At 37.8% G+C, this 16,960-nt stretch overlaps 1 pseudogene; it reads left to right on the top strand.

Annotated features, from left to right (window-relative positions):
* Positions 1–933: 933 nt before the first annotated feature.
* Positions 934–1,298, top strand: LOC119807459 (annotated as a pseudogene).
* Positions 1,299–16,960: the final 15,662 nt, after the last annotated feature.

Consider the following 16,960-nt stretch of genomic DNA (forward strand, 5'->3'; position numbering starts at 1 on the left):
GTGCTCCTCTTCCAATTTTCCTCTATGCTGAACACTTTTATCATAACAACAGAGCTAGAGGGAATGGAAGAAATAGGTCAGGCATTGGAGCCTAAAGCAGAGCAGTGTGAGTGGTAAAGAAGGAGCAGATGTTGCTAGGATAATTGGCATCACCAGGTGAGCTGTTCAACTATCAGAGGAGTTCCTTAACGTTGGACTTTGCAGAGTGAACATGGACACATTCAGAACAGAGACTGGACAGGCTTTCGAGAAAGAGCTTGGGAAGAAATGCATTTTGTTTCACAAGTGTTTAGCTCCCAAAGAGCTTCCCAGTAGAGAACTCACTGGAGGAAGACTCTTGGGGATCCAGGCTAGAGACATGACGTTGGTGGTCAGCCATAGAGGTGGATGGCTGAATTCATACAAGTAGAAGAGTAATATGGGGAAACTGACAATGACCTTTAAGAGAGGCTCCAGGTGATGAGAGGAAATGCTTGATGCCAACAAAGCAGATGAACAGACCAAATCAGAAGGAAAAAGCAGGAGTTATAGCATATAAAGAAATGGAGGGCATATACTGTGCATGGTAGGCAGACTAGTAACATTTTGAAGCTGAGTAGAGATCATCAAAGTAAAAAGACAGACAAGTGCAGCAGAGACAAAAGGCCTTGGAGATTACTCCTGAGGGTGTTTTTAACCTGAGTGAGAGGATTGTTCAAAAGGCTGTCATAGTGACCTATGGAGGAGACACAGGGCTGTACCAAGAAGAGGGACTGCTGATTTGAGGAGGAAGGAAGATGTAGATTCATGTCATAGCTTCTGTGTCATGAAAAAGCCACCCTGGGATTCAATTATTTTTTCTTTAATAAAAATCCAGGCTTAGCTTTTTCCCACTCCCTGGCCACCTTGACAACTAGTCTTGTTTGGCGGCTGCCCCACACCTAAGGCAGGAAAATGGTAGTCTCAAGGAAGATGAAAAAGTTGCTGGAGTGGGTCAACATGAGGCTCTAACTTGTTAGGGGAAGTTGAAATTGTGTGCTGGGATGCAGAGTTTGAAGATGATCATATAGAGCAAAGTGAAACTGGTTATCCTCACCAACTGCCCAGCTTTGAGCAAATCTGGAAGAGAAACCTATCCCACATTGGCTAAAACTGGTGTCCATCACTACAGTAGCAATAATATTGAGTTGGTCCCAGCGGGAGGAAACTTCTACAGAGTATGCATACTGGCTATCATTGACCCAGGTAGTTCTGATTTTACTAGAAGAATGCCAGAACAGGCCAGCAAAAAGCAAACCAGGGAAGTTTTTCTTTCATAAAACTTCAACATAACTCCTTTTAAAAAATTCATGTTTAGCATAGGGATAGCTAACATTCTTCCAACATGTATTATACTGGTTTTATGCTATTCAAAACAGTAGATGTAGACAGGACTGTACTGATCCCAGCTATATGTCATTTCCTGCCCCCTTTTATACTATGCAGGGTATAAGGTTTGTGTGAACTGTTGTTTTTACCACTGTCACCTTAAATAGAGATAGAAATATATTCTCTCCTGTTCTGGAGTCTCACTGGTTTATAATTAAATTATTAGGCTATTAGTACACAAAACATACAATATTTTGAAAAATCATACCTTTGCTGAGGAGTAAAATGATGCTCTTATTTTTATTTCCATTTTTTTAAAAAAAAAGAATGAGAAACTGCCATAACAAGTTGCTATACATTTGTAAATATTTCTAATAAGAAGTTGGGGGAGACCAAGTCCAACCTTGTATTTTTGCTTTATTATATACTTCTTTATGCTTTATTAGCTCTAAATATGCAGAAAAGTCCAGTTGGTATTATTCTGTTTGAGTCACTAGTCTTGAATGGCAAATACTTCTCTGGCCAACTCCTGGCAGAGTGGTTAGAGGCTGGAGGACGTGTATGGAACAGTCCCAGGAAGACTGAAGTGCATGATTGCAGATCTCAAGAGGGAGGTATTCCATTAGGAATCCACCTGTTCTTAACTCTATGTTTCCCAATAGCTCAGAACATTTGCCAGAGGCTTGAGCACAAACTGGATCCCCACCAAGTCACTTAGCAAAGCCTTTAGATCTCAATTATCACAAAAAAGACGAAAAGCCTCAAATCCTCTTTGTGATTCAGGCTTCTTCTGCTAGTCCGAAGCAATGTCAGTCTGAAGGTTTCGGGAAGCATTTTGTGAAAGTGCATTTGTAGATTAACCCACGGCATTCCTTCAAGTAAATGACATAATGAGGGTTTAGAACAATGAGTCAGAGGCCTGGCCTCTGATCCCGAGGTGACTGACTTTCTCTGTGACCTTCAATTAGTTACATAATCATCTTTTGGTCTGAGAATCAGTTATCTAATCTGTGCTAGACGAACTTTTGCTTTGGTTCATTTAGGGCTATGGAAAATTTAAGGTGTGGTTACTTCTCGTGTTTGATTCGTTCTTCATTAAATCTCTGCTAGAGGACATCTTTCCTTTTGTGCATATAGACTTCAGTAGCAAGGAGAAGTTTCTGATGAGGAAAGCCAGTCCTATAAGAGAAAGAAAAGTCTTGGCATCCTCCCTGAATTTCTTAGGATTTGATTCCATATGACTGATGCAATTAATTGGTTGCATATCTTCCAATATTTGTCTTTACTGGGAGTAATAACTTCATTAAAATAATGTGCATTATTTAAAGTGTTTATTTGTTTTCCATATATATGTGTGTATATGTATATGAATGTTTTGCTTTGTGTATGTATGTACGTGCACCATGTGCATTATTGGTGCCCACATAACCAGGAGAGAGCATTAGATCCCCTGTAACTGGAGTGACACATGGTTATCAGCCTCCATATGAGTGTTGGAAACCAAACCTGGATCCTCTATAAGAGTAACAAATGTTCTAAACTGCTGAGCCATCTCTCCAGTCCAGAGACTAATTTTTGTAACATTTGTCTTTCTTTTTGCTAAATAAAATCATCTAATTTAAATGAACACAAAAACATGAAATAAAATGTCAAATGGATGTGAATTTTGTTGTTTTACTAGCTTCCGATCATTGTTAAAGCGTACTCCTCCCAATCTCCCCACACCTTAGCACCTCATGATGCCACCCTTTTTCCAGGTCTTGCTTTTGGCTGAAGTAACATGCCAGGCTGCTGCTTGGGTTTCATGACTTTGCCAAGCACCCAAGTTTCTATTCTCTTTCTTTACATGATGCATTGAAGGTCCAATAGAGATAGCACAGGTCCCAGTTCTTGGTGCTGGTGTACACAGTTTGAAGCTTTAGGTCATACAAAACTGACATATTCTTTAACCAACTTGGAAAGTTCCATGATACAAATGGTCCTCTATGAAATAGTTCCCAATAGTTTCTTCCATTACTCCTTCTGGAATAATCTGTTTAGATTTTATGCTTTAGTAAGAACAACCTAGAAATTACATAGATGTAATATTTTCTTTATTACGTCCAAACTTTATTGACATCTTCTTATTATCAAGGCCATTTCCCCATCATACCATGCCTACTAAAGTTCACTTATACTTCATATAACCATTTGCAAACTATCTTTCCTGATCTTTCCTCTCAAATGGTCAAATGATTCTGTGTCCATTATATTTACATAATTCTGACTTCATGGCTCCACCTTTTTCTTCTGTTTACCTGGTATACCTAGATAGTGATCTCAAGATTCTTTGAGTGCTTGACATACAGTAGGTTAATAATATGTGTATGTATCAGTGAACCAGCTGATATGAAAGGATAAATACAGTTTTATATTTCTGTAGAATTTCATATGCCCTAGGAAGCTCAATTACTTAGGTAACTGGGACTCATGTAATCTTGAATAATATTCACTTGATAAGTAAGTAAGGGTAAAGAATCACTAGTTAAGTCAGAAATAAAAATCACACACACACACACACACACACACACACACACACCACATAAGTCTATAAAGGAGGAGAAAAGTGGTTCAAGAGGGACATTCGTAATGAATTAAACCTCAAGTCTGTAGCATGTATTCTTTAACTAATATCTCATGTAAAACAGACAAGACTTCCAGGCCTTCAATGCTCCGAGTTGCCATGGCAGCAGCACCATCACTCCTGGCTCTTTGAGTCATAGGATTTCAGGGGAGAATGGCCTGACACTATTAGGCAGATTGCCAAGGAGCTGGGAGAGGTTACTGAAGCATTTTATTACTGACACTGAAGAAATGATTATAGATCTGGAAGCAGGAGACCTACCATACCGTGGCAATGAGATTCATTGGTTTTCAGAGAGTTGCGTTTTGACTTTTAAAGGAGATTTAAAAAAATGATAGTCAAATGCACTTCAATGGATTAAAAAGAATAACCATTTTAAAAGCAGAAGGTAGACGCTGCTACAGAGTGTATTCAAATCCATGCTTCTTAGCAACCAGACCAGATTTCACCTATGAAAGAAGGCTAGAGTTACAATAAAAAAAAGCCTTTTTGGTTCTCTAGAGAATATAAAGGCATATTAGAGAAAGGAACCACTTTGAGGTCGGTGGATGAAAGGCGCTGCATGGGCATAAAGTACTTTTGCAAAGGCGAAGGACAAGGAAAAAACAGCGTCTAGACTGGTGAGCTTATCTCGGGTACATATGAGAATAATTGCCAGAGTCAAAATGAGAGATCATGACAACGAGGATCATTAGGGTGTTCAGAAGTTGTTCTTATTTTTAAACATAGCAGCTACAGTTTCTTTGCTGAATCAAAGCCAAGAAAATGTAAAGTATGTGGTGGCTTCGTGACTTGCTAATATTTCTGCAAAGGATTTTCACAGTAAACGGAGATGGAAAGTACAAATACAAATATCACTAATATGATACTCTCTTTGATGTCAACTATCTGCAGACAAAATATCTGCTCCAATGTTGGTTCTTAGTAATCCAACCAGGTGGGAAGCATTGCAACATTTGTGTATAGTTCCCTGATAATATAAGAAGAAATATGAAAACCCAAACTACACAACAAATTCTTTCTTTAAAAAAAAAACCATCAGAGAAAAACATACAATTTCTGTTGATAGTATTAAAAAGTGGGTAGTTAAGCTAGAACTTCCACTTCCTGTAATTGAATGAGATCTTTTGTATATGTACAAAGAAATGGGCCAGGAAATGATTCTATTCATATATCAAAAACCAACACATAGATTCCATCAAGATAATTCAACTATATTTTTGAGTGGCATGAAAAGCCTGGTGTACTTGAGAGAACAGAAATGCAAATGAATGTGTTCTGGATAAATGAAGAATAAAAATTCCAAACTAGACTGCTTACATTCGGCAGAGATTTGAGCATGGTCTGAGACATGGACAGTGGGGCCGTTGTTATCTACTCAGGTTATTTTGTGAAGGCTACATTTTCCCTTGGAGCCAGACCCGATACGGGGCTAGGATGTCAAAAGCCTCCTACATCTTGCTATCATTAGGCTAATGAGATTGGTCAAGGCCACATGCATTCTAATTCTTGACAAATTGAAGGTAAATCCAGAAAGTTGTTCTAATAGACTGTGTCTTCTTTTTTGTTTGGAGAACAGATGAAAGAAATGAGTAATAGATAAAAAGTCCATGGCTTTTGTTTTAAAAGCATTGATGTAAAATGACTTTAAAATGATTTATTCTGCTTGCTGTCACTGCTTTTTTGATCACAGAATAATTTTAAGCCTATATTTGTGACATTTCAGTGCATAGACACAAATATTATACAGGGCTTGTTTCTTGGCTTGTTTCTTGACAATTCCTTTTATCCACAAAAGTTTGCAGTATTTAGTCAAGAGTTTTGAAAATAATGATGCATAGACATTGAAATTAGGCTAACTCAGCTCTAGAGAGTTTATTTCTGAGACCAACTTTTAAAATTATAACCAATTTATAATTGCTAAGAAAGTTAACTTTGTAGGAACCATAATAAATATGTTCTCATTAAATATAATGACCAATGTGTTATTAGGGGGAAATATCATTTCTTTTAAAATCTTAGGATAAGTTTTCATAGCTAGTTAAAAATAGCTCAAACTCATTTTGAGTATGGTGTGTTAAAATGATATTACAAGCTACTATGTGGATAATCCTCCAAAATTACTGAAATTGCTCTTTATATTGGTAGGCAGTAACTACAAAGTATTATCTCTAAAGTGGAGGCAACTTGGTGAAAAATGTTCATATTGCTGTCCAAAGGCTGGAGTTATGAGAGGGTGTAGAGCAACACCCAGTAACAAATGGGAAGAACCATCTGCCGTATATTACAAATGAGTCAATTTAAAGCCTTTTGCGGGACTCTCTAAACACAGTCGTAGCTATGCTGACAAAGTGAACTACAGAGGTTGGAAATTATCTGTTGCATTTATCAGCCTAGACAGTCACTGCAGATAATTTAGGTCCTACAACCCTTTGCTTCTGTGGAATTAGATATCTCGCCCTGGATATCTTACATTATGGCTGTAAATTTATATATACCTTCATCAGATTGTTTACAGTGATAGAGAAGCCCAGATGGGTAGGTTAGCAAATATTTCCCTCCCCTGACTTTTACACAAGGGTTTAGAGAAAATATATTATTAACTTTTCTAGTATAACTTATATCGTAAGGCTGACTGATGGTAGTTCAGTTGCATCACACTGAAGCAATATTATAATAATAGATTCTATCTCAGGAGACATTCTGCATCTGGGTCTTGTGGTCATCAAGGTATTATAAAGAGTGTATTTCCTTATGCATTTATACACTTGAAAAATATTTCTTTTGCAAATGACATGCCAAACTGCCTGTATTTGTGATTTGATTGCCTTTTCACAAAACTCTTTATTCCCACCCCTCTCCAGGGGATACTTTGTATGTGGAACATCTATCAGTAAGTGTTTTGAGAATAATGAGGATTTATAAACCAGTTTAATTTTCCAGTTTACTTTTCTTCTAGTACTCAGTTGAATTTAACTCAACATCTAATTTTAGAAAAGAATATTGTAAAAAGCATTATGTATATGAAATGTTTGTCTATTCTATTTCTTTGCCAAAACAGCATGACCAAGGCAGCTCTTATAAGAGAAAGTATTTATAACTGGGTCTTGCTTACAGTTTTAGAGGGTTTTTCCGTTATCATCATGGTAGAGATCATGGTGGCATGCAGGCTGGCATGGTGTTAGAGTAATAGCTGGACTGGAAGTTTTACAGAGAAAGAGAGAGACACAGAGCAGACAGAGAGAGAGAGACACACAGAGAGACATAGATACACAGAAAGAGAGACAGAGAGACAAGGACACACACACACACACACACACAGAGAGAGAGAGAGAGAGAGAGAGAGAGAGAGAGAAAGAGAGAGAGAGAGAGAGAGAGAGAGAGACAGAAAGAGACATAGAAACACAGAGAGACAGAGAGACCAGGACACACACACACACACACACACACACACACAGAGAGAGAGAGAGAGAGAGAGAGAGAGAGAGAGAGAGAGAGAGAGAGAGAGAGAGAGAGAGAGAGAGAGACAGAGAGAGACAGAGAGAGATTGGACCTGAGTTTTGAAATCTTAAAGGACACCTTAGTGATACATTTCCGCTAATAAGGCCACACCTATTCCAACAAGGCTACACCTCATAATCCTTCCCAAATAGTTCATCAACTGGGAGCTAAGCAAGTTAATATATGCGCCTATGGGGAGTAGAATTCTCATTCAAACCACCACAAACTGCTTTATAAGTTTTGACTATTGTCAGAACACTTACTGAAGGATTTTGTAGACTAGATCCAGTACTAGATGTTACTTCAGATGTAAAATATCCCTTGAAAAAACAAGAAATATGTGCAATAAGCAATGAAAGCACAAACACGGGCAGCTTGGCATGGCATTTGTAAAAATATTTCCAAGTATATAAATATATAATAAAATCCATCCTTTAGCATTCATTTTACATGGGAAATTATGTCAATTTTAATTAATAAATTGTTTTTCTTATTTTATCAGTTCTTTGAGAATTTTGTAGTATGTACTTTGACCACATTGCCTCTCCCCTACTCTTCCCACATACATCCCTTCTTGCACACTCACTCACCTTTCTGTCTGCTTTTTTAAAAAAAAACCATCAAGTACAGTTAGTATTGGTTCTACACTCTTGGATATTTAGCCATCCTCTGGAACATAGTCAACCCACCAGGGGCCACAACCTTAAAGAAAGCTGACGCTTTCCCCAGTCAGTGAACTGCTGATAATTTGGAAGATTTCAGGAGAATATCTCACAGTTTGCCATACAGTATTTTTTCTCTCATGACTTTGTATGTTAAAATACCAAGCACTGCATTTTTTACTTGTGTGTCCATGCTAGGCCTTCCACCCTTCTCTCCTTTCTGTGCCTCTGTGAATCCTGCACCTTTTGGATTTCTCGAGTAGTTTCCACTTTGACTGTCCATGCCATCGGAAGTGGGTGGCGCACCTGTCACGTTAGTTCTCGCCTTTGATATTTCCCCTTTCTTCCTAGTCTCCCATACTTCCTAATGGGGCCTGTGGGGAGAGTGTTTGAAGCGTAAAATCTCTTATTTCAGTTTACCCATGGTAACTGAGTCATTTCTACTCCAAAACGTGCCCTTCTCAAGAGAGGAAAGTAGTGTCAAGATTTTTTCCTGTAAAGTCACATACTGTCACCTTGACTCATCTCTACTCTGATGGGAAGGACGCCCTTGACATGGAGTTGGAATCATAAAATAGAACTTCCAATTCTCCTAGAAGTTGTGTAGTTTGTTAGACATTTCCTCATGTTCCTTCTGGGATTTTTTTTGAACTACAGTTTACTTAGATGAAGACTGTGGCAAGGAAGGACAAATAGAAAGGAAGCATCATAACTATATTCCAGGGTAGACACCTTTTCATTCTTCTCATTACATTAAATATCACTTTTGCTATAGACATGTAGATAATTCTTTTTCTAACTGTAGTAAATGCATGTGTCTAGTATATAAAAAGTTATTAGAATTTTAAAGAATAATTCATGCTGTAATTATATACTTTTATACACAACCAAGCAACATACATATGATCATTAATAACGGTGAAGTCCAATTGACCATAACGTTTTAAAATAAAGATAACGGTAATCACAACTTTCTGACAAAAGGAGACATCCCTGTTGGTGCTCAGATAATAAACTGCCATTCTTAAAATTACAGCAATGTCAACGTTCATGCACATCGCGTCCCAGTGTTCCATGGTAGGCTCTAGCAGACAGCACGCGAGCCTCAGCAAGTTCTAGAGGTATGCTAAAATGCGCAAGCAAGTTTGAACTTTCAAAACACATCATAAGCTATTCAATTCATTTTTTAGTGGCTTTCATTTATTTGTAAAAAGCAATTTCCAGTCAACTTCACGCCAGAGCATACAAAAGGATAGATGACTCCTGACATACAGCTTACCCAACTGATCTTTGTGTGATCTGACAGAGATGCACATGCATGGTAATTTACCTTCATTTAACTCTCTTTTCTAGACAAATCAAATTCTGAGGTTTGCTTAAGAGAAAGCACTTTATTGCCTGTATCAAATTTAAGTACTTTTCTAGTTTGCATGAGAAATATTTAACAATTTAAAAATTAATAAACAAATCTTTACTCCAAAGTACTTGTGATTGTGGATGTTTCTTCATACTGCTACCCTCTGCTTCATCACATTAAAAAAATCTAGTGGTCTAAAGTTAGGCCTGATGTTTTGTTTAAATCCATCTCACGGGAGCTTCAGTTTCTTTTCTCATATGCCTGATGGAAAAGAAACTGGTTTTGTTTTGTTTGGTGGCTATTGTAGTCCCATCATCTGGACACATCTGCACTAAATTATAAGGTCATAGGAATAAAATCTTTTGGAGTGAACTTTTTCTTGCACAGTTCTTTGCATTATAGAGATTTTTCCAGAGCATTTCTTTCCAAAATGAACAGCCTCCCTTTGTTGTATGTTTGTGTGAAGATGAAATCATGCAGAAATAGCAACACTTGGGTCAGCTTGCTTATGTTACAGGAAAACAGGCAGACACAGACACGTGTCCTCCCAGACCAGTGTCCGGTCCTTTCACTAGTTCTAAGTATGGAGAACTCTAGAACTTACAAGTTCAATTTTTTTTTCTGGATGATTTTGAAGTACTACACGATGAATTATTTCTGTGTGAGTTTGTATTAATGATAAAAATGCCTTTTTTGCTCCTCAAAATTGCCATATTACCAGAAATGCAAACAGTACCTGAGGCTATAATCACAATCTTGAGAAATATTTTTTTTTTAAAAAAAAACATTCTTATCCAAAGCAGGCTAGCAGTCTTATCTATATGAAACAGTCAAGAAGGGGGTGGTTTCTCAAGTGTTAACTTCAACTGCTGAATAAGAGTTGGAAATAGGGGAAAAACTGCTGTGTCACTGAGGTAGAGGTGAACTTGGAGCTGGAGTCTGTGGTGTGCATTTTTCAGAGGTTATGGGAATGACAGCAATCAGCAGGCTGGAGGAACAACTCTTTAAGAACTAGCACACATGAGTCTTTATTGCTTTTTGGCCTTAAATCTCACATCACATTCAATTTCATTCAACTTGGTTGGATGGCTATTGAACTCAAAAACACTTGGGAGTTTCTTTCAAGTGAGTCTCTCTCTTTCTCTCTCTCTCTCTCATATTTAAAATACCTTCAGTAGTTTTGGTAAGATTGGCATTAAATTCTCTAAAATTCTAGGTTGTTATGGGATTTCCTTCATTAGTGAGACACCTTTTGGAATTTAAAGGTAATCCCATGGTCAAATGAAAAATTAAACAGAGAGAGAATGTAGAGGAAGAAGTATCATCATATTACCCATTAGAAGATTAAACAATGACTTGGGTAATACTGGGACAAAATGTGTCTAAAATGTTTAAAGACAAAATATAAAAAAACCAAAATCTTTGATTTGTGCTAATATTTGCTAAGTGTTTTTATCTATGGGATTGATTCAGCCAAATTTAGAATATGTATGCTTAAAAATACTTGGTCAATTGCTCCAATCAACTTTTAAGATTTTAAAATGTATGTTAGTTTGCATTCTTCCATGAGAGAAAGAAAAATCCAGGGAAGACAGAATTCTTAAAAGCATTACTTTTTGCTATACCCAATGAAGGTCACTTTCTCTGTCCAAGGGTAAAGGCAGAAAAGCCTTTTGTTTTTTAACTGAAGTTGGACTGCAGCCTGCATAGAGCTTCTTTTTCCTTAAAAGATATCGTTTTCTGCCTAATTGTGCCCAGTTCCATTTCCACTCTTAAAAGGACTGTGTTTGAGCTCACAGACTCAGGAGACTGTTCCACTCAATAGCCAAACTCTGGCAACAGCCCTCTGGGATTTCTGAGTGAATGTAAGTGAAAGCACTGTGTGTTTGTCTCCATATTCCATTTAAACAAAAGTTTAACTCAGGACACTTTGGGAATATTTAAAGAAATTTATCTGGAGAACTGTCTTCTAGATAAGATCCAAAAAAAAAAAAAAAAAACCCACAACTTTTTCGCCCACGAAAGTGCTCATCAGTCAGCAAAATTTCCATAATGCTTCTGATGTTTGCAAGGCACCTTCTTCCCACAGTAGTAGGGATGGAATCTATAGCCATCTGCCTGCAGAAGATAATGACATTTCTTTAAAAATTTCCAGGAGAACTTAACAGCAAAAGACTGAAAGGGAAAGGGCAGCTCAAGGATATCGAATTGATTTCAATTCCAATGGAATGCCAATTCTAATCAATTAGTAAACATGCATGAAGCGTGAGCCAAGGGAGATGATGAGACTGCCTCTGGGTTCAGTGGGAAAGCATGCTGTGGTTGACTGCTGATGCCTGCCATGGGTGTAGACAAGCAAGGGATGGCGTATGTTACCCATGTATTATGCCTTTACTGAAGATGCTTAGCCAGATTTCAACAGCTCTACCATTTTCTTGGTTTTTTTTTTTTGTTTGTTTTTTTGTTTTTTTTTTTTTTTGGCTTTCTGATGTACATTGCTCATCTCTTTTAGGCTGCGAAGGCTTAACTAGAGTGAGTTCATAAGCATTTAGGGCCATTGGATCTCTTTACTAAGATGTTAAAATGTGAGCAATGATCAAAGGTTTTCTAATAGGTCAGCTTTGATAACTGGGCTGTAGGCTTTCAGAACTAGGTATAGCTCTTTGATTTTTAAGAAACACAACTTACTTTGTGTTGCAGCTCTTGTTAACATCTTATCTTCTCTACCCATGCCACTGACCACAAATGGGGGCCAGGTTTAACATATAAACCATGAATGTGTTGGTCTTTGCCTCTTGTTCAGCCCTATTTTGTAGCCATGTTATTTACTTCTTTCCCTTGATCTTACTTGCTGCTGCTGACTCTAATTTTATTGTCTAGCTAGGGAGACTCATCTCTCTCTGATTAACCTCCTTTTAGCACAGGTGTATCTGCGCTGCTTTTGACCTACACGCTGTGTTTAGAGATTGTTCAGGTTTAGAAATAACATTTGAGCTTGAAATACCCTGATCTTTTTTAGTTAGTTGACAGCTCAAGCTCAGAACATTACACATGCCGTTGAGCATCATCAGGTTTACTGCTAACAAAGGCAAGAGTATTTGTCAAGCTGGACAATGCACTAATGGTAATTTTGATGATACAGTTACAATACAGCAAAGGAATTTATTTAAAAGTACATAGGATTTAAAAATTCTGGTCCAGTCTATCATATTAGATAAGACATTCCTTCAAAAAGCCGAAGTCAGCTGCAGAAAATTAGAGATTTTGATATAAAAATGGATATGGAGCAGTTAGTCACAACTTTATAAAGAAAAATTCCAACTTGTAGCAACTTTCAGTGGGGAACCTAAAGAGGACAATGATGATCTACTGAAGCAGATGGTCCAAACAATCACAGGCTAGGAAAACAAAGCAGCCAGTCTGGGAGAAGAGCCAACATCCAGGATGGACTAATAAAAATGAACAAACACCTCGGCAACCATGTCCAAGAGCTAGGATTTCAAATTGGCATTGGCAAGCTCATTGTCTTAGGCAGATTAGAAAAAAAGAGAAGAAAAACAGAGGGATCACCAATCTGTAGACGCCTCACTTCATTGCGACCCAGTGGTGGGTGTGGAGACCGAGAATACTAGCCATATATATCCTCTCTGAAAAGTTCTAGTTAAGCAAGGGATTACGGAATATATCATATGAAGAAATTGTAATATGCAGGGGAACATTTATTGGAGAATGGGTTTATCTTGAGCTCTACTGTATCATGTTTTTCATAAATGCTTGTGTTTTGGGCAAGGTAATAAATATATTACTATTACAATATTATTTAATATAAATAAATACTCTTAGAAGGTAGAGAGAAGACAAAGCTTTTTATTGCTTTATTTGCACAATACTGTGTTCATTAATTTGGTGAATGAGTATTTTATGTAATTTTTTGATGAATGATTTTGACATTTTAGTTAATTCTATATTGTGTCATTCATAATAAATCAGTCTTGTATGCATTATTTTTTACCCATTGCAATACATCTTTTGCTTATATTTTATAGTGTTCAGAATCCTTCAAGACAGTCAGACCTGGCCTTGAAATACCCTGAATCAAACTGCGTGACCTTTGACAAATTCCTCAGTCTCTAACCATTGGTATCTTCATCTCCAAACTATGAATACAATATTAGCATCATAAATATATATATATATGCTCTGGCACAAAGCATCTATAAATGGCTTAGCATAGTTTATGATATAGAGCAAGCAGTGGGTGACTGATACTAACATTCTTTTAATTTTTTCCACAAGCACATAACAATAATCAAATAATTACCAAAATTCATATAAGCTAAAGATGAAGACTTTACTGACAAATTGATGCAATTATTATCTTGAGAATTCTGACCATCCAAATATCATATTATCAAATTTCAAACCTGACTAAAACTGTTTTAATTTTGAAAAAAATAGTCTGATACCTTATGTATGTAGATAACTGGAGAAATGAGAATTCCCTGGTGCTTTTATACCTCTATGTAGTCAAATGGGTTTTCACAGTCTGAGTCAGATAATGACTACCAGAAAACATAAATATCACATTATATAAACATAGTCGAATCTCCTATGAAAGACTGTACCAATACATACTATCTGCAGTCCAAAAATAAAAAAGTCAGTAATATATGTTGTGGTTTGCTACTATAACAGTTAAAACTGTAATTTTTTAGTTTATACTTTGTGAGTTATTAATAACTCATTAATGAGGTTGAAACTATTTGTAATTCACTATCAGTTATTCACGTAGATTCTGCGAACTGCTTGACCATGTTCTTGGATAACTCTTCTGTCCCATTATTTTTTTTAAAGCACGATTATTAAAAACTCAGGGTCAGAAACTGGGGTTCAACCTGAACATCTGAAAAGCAAAAGAGCCAGCCATTTGCTCTTACCTCGACCTCAGTCTGAAATGGCGATCCTGATTTCAGGAATCTTAGAATGAGACTGTGTGTGTAAGAGCTGTCTTCCCCCGTCTTACATTCCTCTCTAGGGCTGGGATTAAAAGCATGTACCACCCAATTTTTATGGCAACTAGTGTGGCTACTGAGATTAAAGGTTTGTGTCACCACTGCTTGGTCGGTATGGCTGACCAGTGGGGCTGTTCACTCTCTGATCTTAAGGCAGTCTTTATTTTTTTTTTTTCTTTTTTTTTTTTTTTCCTCATGGTTTATTTTTTTTTTTATATTTAAAAATTTCCATCTCCTTCCCTCCTCCTCCCCCCTCCCTCCCCTCCTTCTCCCCTTTCTCTCCCCTCCTTCTCCCCCTTCCCTCCCCTCCCCTCCACCCATACCTCCCCTCCCTCCCTCTCAAGGCCAAGGAGCCATCAGGGTTCCCCGCTCTATGCTAAGACCAAGGTCCTCCCAACTCCCTCCAGGTCCAGGAAGGTAAAATACGTTTGAAATGCCACTACATTTTAAAACACTTTTATTATTATTTAATTAAAATTTTAATACCAACTCCAACTCTACTTTCGCCCCTCCTTCTGCTCCCTCTACTTTCCCCCACCCCACCCCCATCCACTCTCCAGAGAGGGCAAGGCACATTGCTCCTAGGAAGAACCAAGTTCTTCCCCACTATATCCAGGCGGAGAAAGGTGTCCCTCCAAAGAGAATGGATTCTTTAAAGCCAGTTCAAGCGGTAGGGATAAATCCTGCTTCACTGCCAGTGGCCCCACAGATGAGTCAGCCACACAACAGTCTTTTTAATTATTTCTAAACTTCTCAACTACTAAAACTTGCTCGTCAAAGCAATATGTGAATAGCGATTTAACATCAAATGAAACTAAAGCTTCACCCTTGGATCTAAACAACGATGGGTTACTGCCAGTTTGCATGGTTCTCTTGGCACATATACCACAAATCCGGGCATTTCCCCCCCAAAGAACAAATTTTAAACATTTACTAGCCTACCACAAGAGCAACAGGGCCATCCGCCAATTCCCTAACCCACCGGAGACAGTGTGCACTGCTTCCAGCAGTCTCCTAGCTATGCACACATGTCTCTAAATACCATGATTAGCTGTCCCGATCTTTTCCTCCCATTTCTTTCTTTTATATTTAGCCATCGCCTGTGGTGTTTGCCTCCTACGTTGACGGATGGATGTTTTGTTCTCTTATATCAGCCCCTTGCTTCCCACTCCTCCCCCGTCATAGCTGCTTCTTACTTTCGGTTAATTCATTTCTCAGGTGCATTATTACGATTATAGAAGCACATGAGCTTGACTTACAGAGCTTTGTAATCTCCTTCTCACTTGCACACACCCTCTCCCTGCTCATTTGAATTGTTTTATTTCTCTCTGCTTGTTCTTCTGTAAATATCTCACTAATCATTCCTTACCCTCACAACATAATTTTTGCACCAAAAACATCAAGCAGTTCCTCATGGAAACCAGTTCCGTGTATTTCACACCTGGGTCTGAAACACTTCTGTGGTAGTAATTTATTTTCCGAACATTGTGGATGTTTGCTTTTTTCCCCTCATTCTGCCCTGGTTACCTAGGCTGAGAACCCTCTCAGGAAAGATTCTCCTTCCTTGCAAGTAATTCTGAAGGCATTATCCTCGGAAGCGATTGCCAGTGGTGGCTGCATTCTTCCTCTGCTAGAAGTAGGGCCAATCCTGGCACTGTGCTTGCTTTCTGAGTGATGGTCTTTTAATTAATTGTATCCACGAATGTCTGCCCTTTGAATCTGCTGACGCTGAGCTTGGATTTCTTTGCAGCTCTTGTGAGAGGAAAGGCTCTCACCTTGGCAATAGCTTTTTCTTAGGCCTACTTTGGGCTGAAGTTTTTCCTCAGTTGTTTTTGTCAGGTTGGTTCTTTTCCAGTGTGTTCCAGGTTTGGTCACAGTACCCTTTCTTTCCGATGACTGTACTTATTTAGTTTTAGGATACGTGCATATCGTTTTTATTCAACCCAATGTCTGATATCTAACTTTTAGAAATAATATAAAAACTGGAGCAGAGTTTAAGAGAAATAGTCTTCCACCGGGAAGAGTATATCAATTGGCTATTCAGTGCCAAATGGTCAGCCCAGAAAACATACATACAAGACATGAATTTGAAAGAGAACAGGAATATGAGAGAGGAAAGGGGAATATGGAGGGAGGAAGGGGCAAGAGAAATGATGTAATTGTATTATAATCTCAAAAATAAAAAATTAATACAAAGGAAGTAAACATTGATTTACTTTTTTAAAAAAATAGAATATAGTAATGATTTTAACTTTGCTATGTGGTACTTCCCGTATACCACCTATTCCCTTTGTTCTAAGTGGCAATTAGTTTCTCAAAGATTATGAAAATCATCCCTTTGCTCTTTGTAGTAATTTTCTTCAGAGTTATAATTTTGCTAGTACTTCAGGCTGGCCTTGGAATTTCAATCCTTCCGTCTTAGTCTCCCAACTACATCTCTATTTGCACCCATACTTAT

This window comes from Arvicola amphibius, chromosome 2 (assembly GCF_903992535.2).
Source record: "Arvicola amphibius chromosome 2, mArvAmp1.2, whole genome shotgun sequence".
Classification (NCBI taxonomy): Eukaryota; Metazoa; Chordata; class Mammalia; order Rodentia; family Cricetidae; genus Arvicola; species Arvicola amphibius.